The sequence below is a fragment of the Mustela erminea genome, chromosome 5, assembly GCF_009829155.1.
Source record: "Mustela erminea isolate mMusErm1 chromosome 5, mMusErm1.Pri, whole genome shotgun sequence".
Lineage (NCBI taxonomy): Eukaryota > Metazoa > Chordata > Mammalia > Carnivora > Mustelidae > Mustela > Mustela erminea.
Genome location: NC_045618.1, coordinates 142,582,833 through 142,596,446, shown reverse-complemented (window position 1 = coordinate 142,596,446; position 13,614 = coordinate 142,582,833). Strand labels below are relative to the sequence as shown.

The 13,614-nt window shown below is 51.7% G+C and overlaps 1 protein-coding gene across 7 annotated transcripts in view; it reads right to left on the bottom strand.

The window, feature by feature from the left end:
• The window catches only part of WDR25 (WD repeat domain 25), a 146,930-nt gene that overhangs the window by 74,292 nt on the left and 59,024 nt on the right, over nt 1-13,614 (bottom strand). The window lies entirely within an intron of this gene.

The window sequence follows — 13,614 nt, the reverse complement described above, 5'->3', positions numbered from 1 at the left end:
TGATGTTATTACCTGCAGGCAGGAACGAGGGGCCAGGAAAGACTGCAGGAGAGGACCCCGCCCATACTACTCCCCCAGCCCTGCCAGCTTCAGGAAAGCTTATAGAGAGCCTGAGAAACCTGGAGGGTTCCTAGGATACATGGCACAGAAGTTTGGGCCAGTTTCACTTGATTCCCTAAAAGCAGGGTACCTCGGCTGGTAGATGTGTTACAAGGGCTCACACCTGCAGAAATAGTGAGAACCAAAAGAGTCTTTTCATTTTCTACCACCTTCCTAAGCGCTTCCTAAAATGTTTTCTATACCAAATGATACAAGGTCTCTTAAAGGAAAGAATGAGGAGAAACTCCATCCGAATCTATAAGTACATAAGCATTCATTATACAGAGAATTCCAAGAAATTATTCTCTCCATTCGATAAGGTCAGCACAAAGGGAAGGAGTTTTAAATGTCAGCAGAAGCTGCAGAAGGGCCAGGAGAATTTTCTTAAGAGTAGAAAGGATTGAGAGCAAGACACATCACAGAGGTTGCTAAAGACTGCGTGGGGAGCTGGAGGTCATCATGTCCACCCTCCCTGCAGAGCAGGGTGACCCCTCAGCAGTCCGCACAGTCCCTGGCACGTGGTACAGCACATCCAACGGTGATGAGTGCAGGACTCCCAAGAGGAGCCGGAGACCCCTTTGAAAGCATCACAATCCTGACATCATTCTGAGAAAAAATATCACCTCACCTCCCACCTCCGGGCAACAGTCAGCGTGAATCCAGCACTTACTGCACATTAGGCATGCTTTTAGGCCTTTTGCAAGAATTAACCCAGACCTTACCACAATCCACGGGGTGGTTATTATTACAAATGCCATCTGGTGAAGAAGGAGCGGAAGCACAGAGAGGTCGTCTCCCCCAGTGCCACACCGGGGGAGGGAGAGCAGGGACTCGGGCCCAGGCAGCGCGGCTGGAGAGCCTGCGGGCTTGACCCCGACACTCTTCCACCTTCCACGCGCAGCACACGCCACGGTCCGCCGGCTGCTCCCAACCCTGCACTGTGGAGAGCACAGCGCCAAGCCAGACTGACCCCGTCCGCCCACGGACAGCCCTTAGCTGTTTCACGCTCACTCCCCCACTGAACCCCCGCCCCCCGATGGATGCTCCAGAGTACCATGGTCCTCCTTGGGCGCTTCCCCCTCACCCATCAGCTCCATTGTCCCAACAGATCCCAAATGCACCCACTTCTCCTCAGCCCCATGCTGCCACGCTCATCTGAGACACCGACACCTCTCCCCCGCCCCCATGAGAGCCTCAAAACTAGGGTCTCAGCCTCCACTCAGCCCCACAGTCTGCTGCCACACGGCAGGCCGAGTGGCCCTCGGAGTCAGAAGTCAGGTCAGACCCCTCCCCCGCTGAAAAACCACCCCCCCAGCTCCGAGGTTCCCCATCACTCTTGGAATAAATCCCACGCCATCCCCACTCGAGCCATAGCAGCCACCCGGCTGCTCCTTGCACACTTCAGACGCTCTGCTGCAGGGCCCGCACACCTCCTGTCCTTGAACCGGGAATGCTCTCTCCAGACAGTTACAGGCCTCACTCAAGTCTCTACTCAGACCTAGTCCCTAAATCGCCCAATCTCAACACGGCTCCCCTGCTCTCCTTCTTCTTAGCTGGCTCTACGCTTCCTCAAAGCAGGCATTACTTCCTAATATGTTGTTTGGGTGCTTCTCCCAATAAAATGTAAGCTCTGTGAGAGTGAGGATGCTATTTTCTCTTTTGCTCACTTCTATATTCTCAGAGTTTGAACAGAGTCTGGCTCAATACATACTTGTTAGACAAACGGAAGGGCAGAGGGAGCGGATGAATGCCGGACGGATGGAGAGACGTGCAGATAGGTAAGAGGATGACTGTCCTCACTAAGGTCATCTCCAGCTCGGACAAGCACATCTCCCACAGTCAACACAACTGTCTGTTTATTGTTAAGCTGTGGAACAGAGGAATGCTAAGTATAATGCCCTTTGGCCATGAGAGACCTTCCCTTCTCTTAGCGTAAACCCTGAATTCGTTCCAGCGGGGGCTATTTTCAACAAGCCATGGTCATTCACCTGGTAAACACCTCCCTCTGCCTCTCCTCTCTCTCTCTACGTTCACAGCCTGGACTCCGGCACCATGGGGACTTTGGGCTGGTTCCTGTTCCTCTGTAAAATAGGATGAGATGAAATCTCTAAAGTTCACGGGGCACCTGGGTGGCTCGGTTGGTTAAACCACTACCTTCAGTTCAGGTCATAATTCCAGGGTCCTGGGATGCAGCCCCTGCTTCTCCCTCTCCCTCTGCCTGCTGCTCTGCTCGTGCACTTGCTCTCTCTCTCAAATAGATAAATAAAATCTTAAAAAAAAAAAAAAAAGAAAGAAAGAAATCTCTAAGGTCCTAAAGGCGGGGTTCTTTAAGTGTCACATAACTTTCCAAATCAAGATTCATTCACTTGATCTCCGGCCTCGATACACACAGATCCTATGAGCCTAAGAACTCACAGAAGGATGAATGATTTTGGTAAATGATTGCTGGCTCTTGACAAGCACGTCTATCTTTAATCCCGCAATGCCCTGGATTCTACTGCCTATCAAATGTCTGTTTGCCCTTTCTCCGGGCTGAGCAACCCCCTTCCGAGGAGAACCATTCAAACCCCACTCCAGCACTGGAGCACATGACACACTGCCTCTAACATCTACACAGGACATGTAACCCAGCCCTGGCCAACTGGAGGCAGGGAAGTACAAACCCAGGGCATCAGCGGGCAATAAAAGGGAAGAAGCATTTCCTCTCCACTGGGGTAGCAAAGGAGTTGCCCTGAAGCCAAAAGGGGGCCACCAGAGGCATGACATGTTCCTGGGACCAGGGCATGCCAAGGGACACAGAAGGTGAGACCAAGACACAAGGACACCTGGGCCCCTGAGTGCAGCCATGCCTGAAGCTGCACAGTCCTTGACCTTGTCACCTATGAGCCAACAGATTCACTTTTTTGCTTCAGCTACTAGGAACTGAGTGTTCTGTTGCTTGCAACCCAAAGTTTTCACACTAATCCTTCTGATCCTTCCAGAATTTTGCCATGAGTCAACACTAATGTTACTGACGGCTTCTTACACCATCTTTCTTCTCTCTCAGAAAACAGGCTGCACACTTGCCACCTCCAGTCTCCCAGCTCTGCCACTCACTCCCCATGTCTCAGCATGGCTGCAGCTGGCAGCACAGCCAGATGCTCCTGCTCACCAGCCTTGCTTGCCGGGGACTGGGCAAAACACAGAGGGAACTTTCCAGGCTGCCTGTCACATGATCCTTTAGTCACCTCTCTGCCGTCCCGACCTAAGAGAATACTCCCTGCTCTCCACTCTTCCATGCTAAGTACTCTCTCCTTCACAAACCGGAGGGGAAAAGAGGACAGCCTGAAGTGGTTAGAAGCAGTAGTGATCTCGTACTTTAACATCCCACGGCACTTCCCAACTAGCAGAGCCATGTGATCCTCACACGGACTCACAAGTCGGCAGGGAAGTCACCTCCATTTTACAGGTGGGGAAATCCCGTAAGGGGGGCTTAGAAACGGCGGACTAGGAGCACCTGGGGGACTCAGTCCGTTGAGCATCCAACTCTTGGTTTCAGCTCAGGTCACGATCTCAGGGTCATGAGACGGAGCTCCACCTCAGGCTCCGTGCTCACTGGGGAGTCTGCTTAAGATTCTCTTTCCCTCTCCCTCTGTCCCTACCCTGCACCAAATACATGCACAGATGAAAGAAAGAAAGAGAGAGAGAAAGAAAGAAAGGGTGCACCACTCTCGTTCATTCACTGGGTTTATTCAACAGACTTACTCAGGGCCCAGTATATGCCAGGAACGTTGCTCACTGCTAAAACCCCAGGGGAACAGAGACGCTCACGAGAGCCTAGTGAAAAAGACAGACATTGAGCAAGTGCATGAGTAGATACCCCTGGAGAGAAACACCATGGAAGGAAAGAACGGGGCTCTGGAGGCAGTTAACAGCAGGTGAAATACACCTTCAAGTGGGGAGGTGGGCAGGCTTCCAAGGGAGGAGGGAGGCCAGCGGGAGGAAGCCTCCAGGGATGGGAGGGGGCCGGCTTATCTCCCTCTGTATACAACAGCAGGAGGCTAAAGGGTTCAATGCACGAGAGCAAAGGAATAATCAGATTTTCCCTCTTAGAAAACTCATGCTGCTCTTTAAGAGGCCAGAATAAAATGGGCGGACGTGTGAAGAGAGTGTCCAGAGGGACAAAACAGGCTGGGTCCCAGGGGGCAACAGGCCAGCCAGAGAACAGAGGACACACAGGACATCCATTCTGGGGAAGGGTCACCGGGACTTGGGGGAGGATCAGAGTGGGCTGTGAAGTGGAAGGAGATGTGCTGGGAGGTGGGGTGCTGGGGCCGCGGGGCCGCCGTGGGGGAGCGTGTGCGCCCGATCCCACTGTGACTGCCGCAGGGAGAACAGAACCTGGGACTCCTCCTCCTCACCTCCACCTTTACAAGTGATGGCAGCAGCAGGGAGTGGGGTGCACCCCACCTGAGCCAGACGAGGAGCTGAGGTGAGAGCTGAGGCTCAAAGTCACTGCATCTGCTTCTTCCACACGCGGAGACGGGGGCTCCTCTTGGCGGCTGCTTACTGGGGGCTCCCAGGAGCACAGTCTTGTTTAGTTCTAACGGCCTCCAGCTTAATTCTTCGCACAGGCCCAGTCGGGGGGGTGGGGGGGTGGCTGGGGAGGAACCCTGGTGTCCTGGCTGTCATACACAGCCTTGTCCCAGGGGCAGCCTCCGGACAGCTCTGCCACAGGCCCAGTTGAGACAGTCTCTCCCACCCGCACCCAACAGCCGGCCAGGGCAGGGCCTTCTGAGAGAGGTGACCACTCTCAGAAAGGGAGGTCACTCAGGTCCTGCTGCCATGGCAACCGCCACAGGCCAGCGCCAGGCTGTCTCCACTCAGCACCAGAATGAGCTCTGACAGGCCCACGCTGCTGACCAAAGCCATGGTTGCCACCAGCCCTCCATGATGGGGTTGGGATAGGGGTGGTCACTTCCATCAAGACTCCCCAGTATGCATAAAAACGAACGTCAATGCCTCGCTTCCAAAACTCTATCCAGAAACCCAGTAAGGAGGTACTCGAGGAGACTCTAGGAGTCTTCTGGTCTTAAGGACTTCTCTGGCTACAGGCTTCTGCTAGGCACACTCAGGGGCTCAGAGTGGGGTTGTAGATGGGACCAGGCTAATAGGAAGCCTTCGGCTGATGTGGGAGGCCCCACTCACCTGCTCAGCCCACCTCTCACCTCTTCCTCCTTCACACGTCCCCCTCCAGCCACCTTTCCCAAATGTGTCCTACTCTTGGCACATTTTTACACAAGCCCCTCCCCCTACTTAAAGCAGTTTCTTCCCTCCCCGCCAGGTGGGCCCCTACTCTTCCTTCCAGTCTCAGCTAAGATGTTCCTTCTTCCAGGAAGCCCTCCTGAACCCCCAGGCCAAGGTAAGGTCCCAGCAGACGTTCCCACAGTGCTCCATGCTTTCGCTCTGGTGAGCTGGATGCACCATGTGGTAAGGGTCTGGTTGCCATCTGACCTCTTCTCTCCTAAAAGTAAGTCAAGGGCGCCTGGGTGGCTCAGTGGGTTAAGCCGCTGCCTTCGGCTCAGGTCATGATCCCAGAGTCCTGGGATCGAGTCCCGCATCGGGCTCTCTGCTCAGCAGGGAGCCTGCTTCCCTCTCTCTCTCTCTCTGCCTGCCTCTCTGTCTACTTGTAATCTCTGTCTGTCAAATAAACAAATAAAAAAAAAATTAAACTAAAAGTAAGTCAAGAGTGGTCATCGTGGCTGGGAAAGAATGGGCAGGGGGGTCGTGCATCTAGCGGGACTGCTTGGTTTTTCTGTTTTTAGTCATTACTCCTTTCCCCCATTATCTTATTTACACTGTTCTGATTCTGAAAGGAATCTATGCATTGTAATAATGTTTTTATAACCCCCATCAGTACCACAAGAGCTATCATTTCTTTCGATCCCCACATGTCTCACACTGCCAGGTGCTTCATTACCAACAGGTGAGGAAATGTTCACACCCCTTTCCAGGGGGTGTACCCAGGCCATTTGACAGAGGAGAAGCCTGAGGCTCCAGGTACAAAGGAAGCCATCCAAGGTTTCACAGTGAGCAAGTCACAGGCCCGGGACTCCTGGCCAGAGTCCATGTGCTTCTCCCCATGCCAGGGTCACCACCCTGGGCCAAGGGTAGGGAGTAAGGCACTGAGAGGAACAGAGAGTGACACCGAGTCTAATCCTTGCACTCAAAGTCACCGCTGTGAACCTGCCGGCAGTGTCTTTGCACTATTTTTCTGTGCATACTTTGTTTTTTCCTGAGATCCTTCCGAATTACAAACCCGGCATCCTGCTTTCTTCACTTAACATTTTCCAATGTTCTTAAAAACTTCATTTTCAGAAATACAGTTACTCATCAATTCCAGAAAAGCCGAGCACAGATACAGCAGGGGCCCAGAACTTGACCATTTTCCCCTGGTGCCAAGAACTACATGCACACAGCAAGAGGATTTAACAGCCTGCTTCAGCACGGTGGGAAGGAGCAAATTACTTGAGTCTGGGAAATACATTACCTCAATCTCGCAAATGGTTTTCAAAAATCATTAGGCCACAGAAATGTCATCCTGCCCGCCCGGCTTCTGCCGCCACCCCCCCCTGCCTATCCCCGCAGCAGGCTTCAGCAAACTCACAGCACTCAAGTCTGGGGTGGGAGGAGACTGAGCCCCTGGACCCAGAGGACCCCAAATCCCTCCTGAAAGACAAGCACAATGTTCTCTGGGCCCACCTTGATCTGCTCAATTAAGCGGCAGTAAGGGGGATGGGGGTGGGGCTAAAACTTGACAAGGAACAACTCCTGTCTCCACCTAGAGGTTCACACACCCACACCTCAGCCTGAAGTTGCTTCCTGCAGCCCAGCACCACTGTTAACTCCCTGGAAATAATCTCTGTGATCTCCAGGTTGCTGTCCAAAAATAAAATCATAGTAGATTTATGGGTCTCAAGTCCAAGGCTCAGATATAATCCCCAAGTGTAATTACTTCTAAAAGGGGCCAGCTAAGAACTATCCAACCAGTTCACTCAAAATTCCTCAGTACCCAAGCTCGGGCCAGGCCTGGGGTTCCCTGGGGCTGAATATTTATCACCCCCCAACAAAGCATAGCTTGAACACACTAAGTGACGCTACAAATGGAGCCCACCAAATCTCTAACGGTCTTGAATTAGTCTTACACCACATTACTTCAATGAACACGAAATTATTTTACCTATAAAAGTTTAACAAGTGATTCTAAAGGATTAAAAAGAGTTACATAATGAGATAACAGTGATAAGTCTATATAGCACTTAAGTCAATGACTTCTGTGGTCACAAAGCCTGTAATTTACAGAGGCTGCCTGGCTGTGAGGGCGGCAGTCAGAAATCCCTTTATCTGCGGCTGTGCTGACAGCAACAGGAACCTCCGTATCAGGGAGCAGCAGCTCCTCCAAGAGCCAGGTGTGATCCGCAACATCGGTACTGACCACGGAAAGCCCATTTGTCTATTAGTTCATCTGTCTGTCTGTCTCTCCTGCATTCTTGTTCACTAGCTTTTGGATAGGACACATGGCTTCCAATTTTTTTTTTAACAGAAAAACAATGTAACTGCCGCTTAACTTTTAAGCTATTATTTTTAGATTAGGTATTATCAGTACTGGGCTTGTGCCCCACGTTGCAATTTACACATTTTTACTGATGCTGATCACGGGCAATGTACCTGCTGGGTCCCTGTGTCACTCATAAACACGCCTCAAGTCCCCAGAAGCAGGCGTGTACAAAGCCCTGCCCAATTCCCCTCTGGACCTCAAAGCCACTCCTTCCCACCTCCACAGGAAGAGGATGGGCCACAGGACTGAAATAGATGGTGGGGGGGGGGGGCAGCACAGAGGGTCCCAATGTCAGCAGGGGTGGGGGTGGAAGGCCAAACTTAACAAGCTGAAGGCTTGGAATCTATGCGGATTGCGCGTCCTTTTCCTTTACCAGGACTGCTAACCTAAAGTCCTTCCTCTTAAGGCCGGTGTTTTCACTTGGCACACAGTGCTGAGTCCAAGTGCAGGGTCCTAAACCCCCCAGCAGGGGAAAGAGGCTCGTGGGGCGGCCTACACTTGACACTTGACACTCACGTCAGAATGGAGCGGTCTTCCTACCCCAGCCCTTCTTCCCACAGGAAAGTCAAAAGCTCAGCGAAGCAACCAAAGGGCTTCAGAACAAACGTGTGTGGAAGCTTCCTGTTAATCCATAAATGAGGAGCCTGAGGCCCAGCAGGTGTCCCCTCCAGCTCTGGCAACTAGGCCACCGCCGGCTGACCTCCCAGACCCTAGGTCTAATGGCTGGGCTCCGCTCTCCTCCACCACTCCCCACGCCCGGTGCTCTATGGCTTTTAAGCTTTCTCATCTTGACAAAAGTGTTAAAGACCTCTTGCTGTGTATAAGTTTTTATGATAAACTAGTTAAAAATCTCTTTTGGAAGTTGTGGCATAAATTATAAATAAAGACCAACAAAGCCAAGGCTCTGAGGCAAAAATCTTATTACCTCCTTGAAGGAGCTCAGTGTCATTTTTCTTCCAGTAAACATGTAAATCCGATGTCCAAAACAATACGAGCTGCTTTATTCCATGGCTTATCTGCATGATTTTTAATGGCAAACAATAATAAAGTGTAACTGAACCCTCTAATCCTAAATTCATCTAGACTTTGCTGCAGAGAAATACATTAATAATAAATTCAGAGTTCATGTGACAACTCGTAGTGTAGGACTCTGAGACTCCAGGGCACAGGAACATTGAGGAAGCGGGGTGGGGGGGGATGACACACACCGGGGGACAACAAGTAGGACGTCAGGGCTGGGGTTCCACAGGGCACATCAGACACACGGAATCCTAACCCCCCTGTGCCCCTTCAAAGCAACACAGCCAGAGCGGAGGACCATGTCTCTGAGCTGCCATTTACACAGCTAGAAAGTGGGGCCAACGCGACCACTTCCCAAAGTCATGGGGCAGCTCACAAAGTAGAAAGCACAACTGAAGGCACCAGGAACCATCGGTTCTCTTTCCTGTCCTTCACCGCCGGCCACTGGACTAACCCAGAGATGGTACACACAGGCCTTAAGACCCTGAAGAGAAAAAAAAGAGACCCTAAAGAGTAAGACTGAAGAGGAGAGGTTTGGGCGCCGTCCTTTAGGACACTGGCCAACCAGATGAGTCAGGAGCATGCGCGAATGTATCCACTGTCCAAGTGTGAGGAGGACAATGCCTGGGCCACGTGTATCATAAAGGCAAGTGCCATGACAGCTACTGTCTTGGCCTTCGGTATCTGCCCTGGCCTTGGCCTCAGCGAGCGATGAGACCTGTCCTAAGCCAGGACAGAGCCAACCCGGGCCCTGGATAGAGGGAAGCCCAAGTGCCCAGAAGACCAGGCTTATACCACAGGCTTTAGAGAGACGTCAGTCCTGCTGTTCGCTGTGGCCACTTTCCTGACCCACCACTTAGGGAATGGGATGTGCTTGAAAGCACGCCTCTCTGTGTCTCCACAGTTCTCAGAAGGATAAACCACTGCTTTCAAAGTAGAAAAATGACCACTAGCTTCAGTGCAGCCCCAGCCCCTCCCACGTGTCTTCCAGCTTCAGCTCCCAGCCAGGCAGGACTACGTGCTTCTCAGGCGCATCTCTGCCATCCTATCTATCATCCTCTGGGCAGCCACTTGCGGGATTGAGGCCACCATTGGTGGCCTGAGGACCAAATGGGACCTGGGGGCCAGACAGCTAGTGTCGGGGCCTGGCTCCGTCCCCTCTCTGAGCTTCAAGACCCGAATCTGTAGGACAGGAAAGGTACGATCCCCCCCACCCAAGGCTGCTGGGAGGCTAACCGAGAACATGCAGAGCGCCACGCGCTAGCGACAGATTATGATTACTCGTGCTCCAATCACTCAACAAACATTCTTCGTGCTTTCCAAATGCACTCGTTTCACATCAGCCCCAAGCGCTCCCAATTAATGAAAGAACAAATTAAACTGTCATTACTTTGCTTTAATTCTGTAATTAAAGAACTTCAAGAGGCGACAGGCTCTAAATAATGCATGCTTTTGTCAAAGAAACGTTGAGTTCTGGGCAGAGAGAAAAAGTAAGGGGGAAGCTTCGGGGAAAAGGGAAGAGAAGAAGATACGAGGCAGGAGCCATGATATTTGTCCCCAAAGATCAGAGGGAACAATCAAGTGACAGCTGAAGGACTTAATTTGTTTTTGAATTAAGGCTTCAGCTATCACGGAAAACAGGAAAATATATGGCCCCCACCCCGCACTCCCGCTCCGCATCTGCCAGAAACAGAAACGGTGTCGGGAGTAATTCAATCGGTGGCTTTTCCAGTTGATGAGGCAAAGCGCGGCAGTCATTTTGACATCTGCTTGTGTGTGACTCTCCTTTTTATGTCAGTTCAGGGGAAGGAGAAATAAAGGAAAAGCATGTGGCACGTAAATTTTTTTAAATGCGTGTCTCTTACCAAGCAGATCATGCAGCTGCCACACGTTACAAACCTAACAAGGTTGTCCTTTGCAGGGAGCACGTGTGAATATATCACATGTGAGAAAGAGGGGAGAAACAGGCTTGGGGCTGGACGGATGGGATTCAAACTCAGCTCCACGGTGCCCTGACTGCCCCCACCCACCCCACCCGCTGCAGATCCAGGCCCCCCCACCTCTGGGCAAAAGGGGAGCAGTGAGTGAGCGTCTGGTGAATCAGCGCCTGGGGCCTGACGAGCAGAACACGAGGTCTGAATTAGGAACCAGCAACCAGGCCTGCAACTTCAAATTAAATAACTTACTGAGATGTTTTCTTCTCATTAGGCATTAATGTTTTCATAAATCTCATACACACTGTAATTGCCGCGTCCTGATTCTCTGAATCACAGAAAGAAATGGCTTTCAGACATGGCTTCCTTTTACGCTTCTATTAGCTGCAGAACCCAAAGGATGAAATGTTATTAAATATAACTTTTTTTTCCTGCAATATCGCCAAGTTCCAAGAACAGCTTGGAGGTTTCCCTGAAAAGGTTGGCAAATGTGCTTAGTACACAGAATAGCAGCTGCTTTACAAACTGCATACTTTTATTAAATTACTGCCCTCGCAACATCCTGCCAGCCACAGGATTAAAAGGGAGAAGAAATTAAACTGATGGGAAAGGCTTCCAAGCAACAGGTCCAAGTCACTTGTGATAAATCTCCTTCAAAGTCTGTACCATGGCGAAATGGAGGGGGTTTGCCTGGAGTTTTGGGGGGGCCTAACATAAAATTTTAGTAACACATACCACAACTTCAACATTGAAATGTCACCTTTTTTTTTAAGACTTTATTTATTTGACAGACAGAGATCACAAGTAGGCAGAGAGGCAGGCAGAGAGAGAGAGGAAGAGAAGCAGGCTCCCTGCTGAGCAGAGAACCCCATGTGGGACTCGATCCCAGGACTCTGGGATCATGACCTGAGCCGAAGGCAGAGGCTTTAACCCACTGAGCCACCCAGGTGCCCCAAAATGTCACTTATTTATCTACACTGTTAGACACATGCGAATTTTTTTTTCTTTCCTTCTTTCCCCTCTAGATACCCACCAGGGTACACAGGGTCTGGCCACATGCCTGGCCTGCCACGGGCACTTAATAAATGCTGGCTTAGGGACCGAATGAGTGTGTGTACCCCAGCAGAGGGCTAGCCACAGAACAGGCAGTCAGGAAAGGTCAAACTCCTTGCTCCATTCGGGGCAGGCCACACCGAAGCCCCCTCTGCCACATACATCCACTCCCCTTACAGGAGCCCCCCATACTCCCAGCCCCTGCACTGCCTCCATGGCTCTCTCTCTTTTGCAAGGAAGCACTCGAGGGCAAGCAGCAGCCCTGTGTCAGAGCCTCTCTCCAGCCCTGTGTGACCCAGAGCAACTGCAAAACTCTTAAGAGCTCTCTCAGCTATAAGACAAGAATCAAAATACCTGACCAAGCCCAGCACAAGGCACGCCATAAGCTCGACAGGTGACCGCTGCTGCGGCAGCTATACATCTGCCCTCCTGCCTCCTCCGCAGGCGGCGTCCCTGCAGGACTGCACGGACCAGGTTCCCCAGGCAAGCACAGGCTGGTCCAGAGCTTTCCTTCTATCCTAAAACGGACCTGAGAGATGTGAGGTCATGTCTGTCCCCATTTCACAGATGGGGAAACACACAACAGAGAGCTTCAGTAACTTCAGAGGCAGGCTAAGAAACAGCAAAACTGTCTTCCATTAAGCCCCCAGCCTATCCACAGAGCCAAGCTGAGCTCCCCAGGACACTCTAGTCACACACAGGGCGCCCCTCACCCTCCTACCCTCCGTGCCAACACTCCAGCCTCTGCCTGGAAAGCCCCTGAGGCAAAAGAGATCCCCTCCCTCTGATATCCAAATCAGCCCCGCGCCACCTCCCTGCAGCAGTGGAAACAGCCCTAGTCCTGCCGCCAAGGACTCAGGTCACACGGTTATTCCCATGGCATCCCCCATTCCACAGTGATGGCTCCCTTGAGGAGGGGACCCTCAATCCACACCTCTGCACATCGCGGCCCAGCACACAGTAGGAGCTCAGCTAATGCCTGATGCCTAAGTGTGCAAATGAACAGAGTGTCTCCTCATTGTCCACCATGATGCTGGAACCAGAAAGTTCTGAAAACTTCTTCCAGGAAGCGAAGCCTTGGCTCCCTGGCCTGGTTCCAAGACCAAATCAGGCAGGGTTCTGTGTGCCTTGTTTGATTAAAGCGATGAGCAGGAAGTAAACACAAGACTGTTTATTGGCTGCACACAGAACCCTTGCTCAAAATGCCAGGGACCGAGCACTTTGACACAAATTCAGCAGCGGCATCTTTAATCATTTCAGGGTTAATAAAAAATGTCAATTACATTTGTCATCATGGATATCCTGGGGGAACGATCCCAGCTCAGACAATCTTTGGCCAAATGACAGCCTGGTCTGTTTGTCACACATCCCTCCAGCTGCCTCGCTGACAAATTAATCGAGTTGGTTACCTCCCCCTGGCCTGTCCCTTCGTAAATAATCAAAAGTAATATGGATCTCCCAAATAATCTGACCGAAGAATTGCTGCTCTCTCTCCCTAAACAAGAAAGGAGAACAAAGCAAGGAATGAGGCCGTAAATACCCTGAGGGCACAGACTGCCTGGGTGTGGGTGCGGAGTGGTACAGCCCGGGAGGGACCGTCTGTCCACCCCAAGGTCCCTCAGTGCCCAGCACAACCCCACAGAGCTAACAGTCTGCATCACACTGGCCAGACCCCCACCTCTGTAACCTCTGGGGGGTCCCATTCTACCCTCATTCTAGAAGCCAGCAAACGGCAGCTGAGAACAGTCTAAGTGCGCCACCACGGGGACTCAAACCCAGGTGTCTGGCGCCACCCCGCTGCCCGCGGCAGAGGGGACTCTGAGCGCGGCCGCCTGTCTACATTTTGAGAGTAGCTATTTTGCAATCAAGGAATTCCTGTACATTCAAATTGCCAGGTGCGAACGCATCCAA